Genomic DNA, 5,000 nt, shown 5'->3' on the forward strand with positions numbered 1-5,000 from the left:
GACAATGAAGGTGCAAAATATCAATAACAGCCGTAGAAAATATAGTAATATAAGTTGAGTCTTCGCGAAAGTTAGATGCCAACCTTAATAAGACGAATGCCGTTTGGTCTAATTCTATCAAGGACTATAAATATTTAAAGGTCGCTCATGAATGGCAGAGGCAAGGGACAGTGACATTGTCCTATGAAGCAAGACAATGCCCTAGAGACTGACCATATTACATATGATCAGCGCCCAAGCCCCTCTCCACCCAAGCTAGGACCAGGGGGGCCAGGCAATGGCTGCTGATGACTCAGCAGATAGACCTATAGGCTCCCCGAACCCCCCCCCCCCCTCCTTAGCTCACAAGGAGGGTGAGGTTGCAGTGACCAAAGGAACTAACGAGTTTGAGCGGGACTCGAACCCTAGTCTGGTAATCACCAGGCAAGGAAGCTACCACCAGGCCACCACAACACAAGATGAGATAAGGTATCAACAATGAAGTAGTAAATGTTCATAGCAAGAACAGATAGGAAAACTTAGAACTTCAAGATTAGCTCAAGAAAAGTTAATGGAAAGGTTAAACCTAGATGAAGTTTTATTATAGGATTAAATTGTATAAAAAAAGGGTTTGTTTAATCTAAAGGTATATTTCCCTTTTAATGTAAAATCTTTATATAAAAAAAATAATACGCAACTAGATGAAATAGAAAACAAAAGAATAAGAAACCTGAATCTTAGTAACCGATGATTAAGGCAAAATCAGATTCAATTAGGAGTTCTAATATTAGAATATTGTTTAATCCTCACCAGTACATTTGCTGTAAGGCGACGGATGTAAGAAAAAATTTTTAATATGAAAAATTACTGGTAAGGCTTCAAAACTATGAGTTATAAGTGGAAAAGAACACAAAAAATAAAAAAATCATTCCTCAATTATCTGTTTGCAATGAATCATTGAATAATAGTCATTAAATATGCATATACTAACTCATTTTTTTATATGAATAGAGAAAAGGAATATTATAAAATATCGCATACATTTATACAAGAAAAAGAGCTTTGTCACCCATTGCAATGATTCATTGAATAATAAGACCATTAATTGTGTATTTACTAACTAATTTTTTCATATGAATAGAGAATACAAATATTATAAAATAGCACATACATTTACACAGGATAAGGAGCTTTGTGATTCAATGCAATGATTCCATGAATAATAGGATAATTAAGTCTATATTTACTAATTCATTTTTATATAAATAAAGAAAAGGAATATTATAAAATAGCACATACATTTACACAGGAAAAAGAGCCTTGTGATCCATTGCAATGATTCATTGAATAATAGGATCATTAAGTGTGCATTTACTAACTAATATTTTATATGAATAGAGAAAAGGAATGTTATAAAATTATTATAAAATATCACATACATTTACACTGGAAAAGGAGCCCCATGAGCCATTGCCTAAGGTAAACAGGAGGCCAGGGAGTTTTTATTCCTCCAAACTAAAGCAATTATCCTTTACAAATCTCTAGGGACATAATCGTTCTCGAGAAACTCCATTTTTAGAGCAACTTTGACCTCATTACCGAATTTATCACGGTCGTTGCAAGAATGTTCTCCCCTTTGTCTTCAAACTTTGTTGCTCGTGAGAACAAACATCTCTCCCCCTTTCGCTAATTAAGAACCTTTTACGAATACCGTGTGATGGGACTATCAAAAATCGGTTTTTAAAAAATGCGATTGGAAATATTTTCGAAGGTAATTTTATTGCTAACTTACAACCTCTTTTGAAAACGATGAAAGATATCTTGAGTGGAACAGGATGCATTGATGGTTTCATTCATTAGCTCTTTTGTTTGTTTGGATTAAAATGTCTCACGAATTAGTACCTTTCTTTTCATTATTCTGTCCGATTTCATCAAAAGGGTGAATACTTGTTTTATATCCATGCATGTATGTACATATGTTTGAATGTATGTATGTATATATATGCATGTATGTACTGTATGTATGTAGGTAATAAAAGTTAAAAACGGGAAGGATTTCCTGTATGGACTAGATTACGAGCACCAGATATATCAATTTATGAAGAATAGTAATGAAATAACCATGGATCAGACTTTGAGATGGTATTTCAATGATCAGCTTTTTCCTCAAATGGTGTTGACTTTCAACAATTATTATTTGAGTAAGGTTGCTATCAGCGCACCCTGTCTGATGTATGTAAAAAACCTAATTTAATGACTGTATAAAATCACTCGGGAGTCAAACATCCGGAACTTAAAAAGGAATAACTCCTTCATTTTATTATATCAGTGAATGATATAATACACAGGGAAAAAACAACAATAGCTAGATATAGTGTGATAAAGATCTCTTTAAATAATTTCTCATTCGTTGGTAACAGGATATTGATGGAATAAACAAAATAGCTTTTACGTGGAACGAATTATGTCTCTCGTTGTATTCACGATTCCATGAATATTTCATTAGTGCGACAATGGAATTCAATGATCTACTTATAACATAATAAATGTTGAAATGAAGTTTCTGGAAACCGAGCAAATAAAAGAATCGTGATGGCTCTACCGGGAAATTGGACCCCTGGGAAATATTCGGAAATGCCTGGCTACCGCCTGACAAATTCCTCCGTTTTAATCGAGTTATTTCGGAAAAATGCTGGCTCTCTGTTAAGTGCTCAATAGAATACACATATAGGGTTTATATGTCTTCTCTCCTGCGCAGTAACGCCGAATGTAATTTATTCAGTGCTCATAATTATAACTACGATGAAAGATTATTGAAAGGTAAATTATTCTATAACCATCTGATTTATTTCAAGGTCGTATAGCCAAATACTGATTCTTGAAATTAAAGAAATATTTTATGAAGTTATTAAAAGAAATTGAACCCGAGAACATTTGATATTTGAAAATTATATATATATATATATATATATATATATATATATATATGTATGTATGTATATATATACAGTGTATATATATATATATATATATATATATATGTGTGTGTGTGTGTGTGTGTGTGTGTATTATAGCAGTGTAATTTTTTGTAGAGAGATATAGGCATCAAAAGACATTTGTACCCATTAAGATTATTACAATAAATCTTACATCACAATTTGCTCTTAATCTAAGCACCTTCATTTGCATTGTCCTTTCCAATAGAAAAAAATTAGTATCCAACCATTAATCACACTGTTGATCATTGCAGGTAAAATAAGCATGCACACTGTCACCATGATTATTAAAAATAAATCCAAAACTCATGTGTACGTACTCTTAAAGGTTCTGGATGCTGCAAAAATACTTGCGCTTTCCGCACGCAGATAAAATAGAGACAGGATATCGTAGAGAACTGAAACCCTAAAGGAAATAGATTATATTTTATTTGATTTCTCTTTCTCTTATCTTTCGTTTTACGAATTAGACTTTTCACTTCATCAAGTGTTTAACATTGAGAATTACACGACATACAAATAAAATTAATTGTTCGCCATGCACGAGAGTTAACTTGGAATTAATCAAGTCTTTCGGGAGGAGGTTGATTAAGATTTCACTATAATATTTTAACCTATAAACAATATAAAAGGAGTTAATATGGACAGAACACTCAAAACTTTCATGCATTCTCACAATTAACTAGTCCATAGTTTATGCCTGGCAACTACTGCTCTTTTATCACATTACGGCGTTTTTATCCATGTGAAAAGGAAGGACTTATCCATCTTCAGGTGAAATGGATTGATGAATATATATATATATATATATATATATATATATATATATATATATATATATATATATATGTGTGTGTGTGTGTGTGTGTGTATATATATATATATATATATATATATATATATGTGTGTGTGTGTTTGTGTATGTGTGTGTATGCACACGCGTGCGTATGTGTGTATTTATATATCTATGTTTAAAAACGTATGTATATTTCTTGTGCATTTCATGTGCTCTTCCTCATGAAATAATTGTCCTGTTTTTCGGTCCAATCTCTAATAAATCCCTTATCTTATTTTTTAAATCTATTAGCTGTAGAATAAATTTGTTTGAATAATTCATTTTCAATGTGAAATCACCCTAAGATTTCTATTTTGAATTGGCACGTTCTTATGTTTTCTCGAATTGTAATAGGTCACGTTTTTATATTGTAACTGTTGATAATCATCATGAAAAAATTAAAATAATATTCTTCACTCTTTTTTCCTAAACTAGATTCTGTTCTTCATCCGAATGAAGCAGACGCCTCCTAGACCTACTTAATCTTCACTAACTGGGAGGAAAATTGAAAGCAGCCTGTTCGTTTTTCAAAGTCATTAACATCTTTGTCTTTGAACAAAAGACCTCCATTTGCGCTGTAGCTTTCCTTGTCGGAGATATCATGGCATAATGAATGCAACCGTGCCGAGAAAACAATGCATTCTTTTGCGTTCCATTGTGCTTTGCTTTTGTGATCTGGAATTGATGTTGACATAACAGTCAGAGCGTAAACAATGTGAGCCAGTAGGTGAGTTTTTTTTTTTTTTTTTTTTTCTTTAGCACTGAGTCTAAGGTTTCAAAAATTATTACATTATGACATTATAAGAAGAAACAACTATGGTAACGGTTGGTATCGATTGTGTGAATAATCAATTATATCTATGAAATGACGTATTTAAGTCTACTTTGATTTTTTTTACAGTAAAAAGGGAATCATTGTTCATTTTCTTTCAGAGAATTTTTTTCGTGTACCTATTTAAAACCCTACTTCATTATTTCAAAAGTTTAATTTGGTCAGTGCTATTCTAAGAATTTCCCTATCCGCTTAGACAAAAAAAAAAAAAAAAAAAAAAAAACTCTGACGAGAAAAAATACAAGTTCGAGTTGTAGATCTTAAAAGATAATGTATCACTGATATCCATAATCATCAATAGAGAATTGATCTACACAGATATTTGCATTACAATTTTTTTTCGAATCAGGTTATTAAT

At 31.8% G+C, this 5,000-nt stretch overlaps 1 long non-coding RNA gene across 1 annotated transcript in view; it reads left to right on the top strand.

Moving 5' to 3' along the window:
* LOC137614973 (uncharacterized) overlaps positions 1-5,000 on the top strand; it is a 59,170-nt gene that overhangs the window by 48,180 nt on the left and 5,990 nt on the right. The window contains exon 2 of the long non-coding RNA XR_011039160.1: positions 4,246-4,537. This is a non-coding gene — a long non-coding RNA (uncharacterized lncRNA). The remainder of the gene's footprint in view (positions 1-4,245; positions 4,538-5,000) is intronic.

This window comes from Palaemon carinicauda, chromosome 2 (genome assembly GCF_036898095.1).
Source record: "Palaemon carinicauda isolate YSFRI2023 chromosome 2, ASM3689809v2, whole genome shotgun sequence".
NCBI classification, from domain to species: Eukaryota; Metazoa; Arthropoda; class Malacostraca; order Decapoda; family Palaemonidae; genus Palaemon; species Palaemon carinicauda.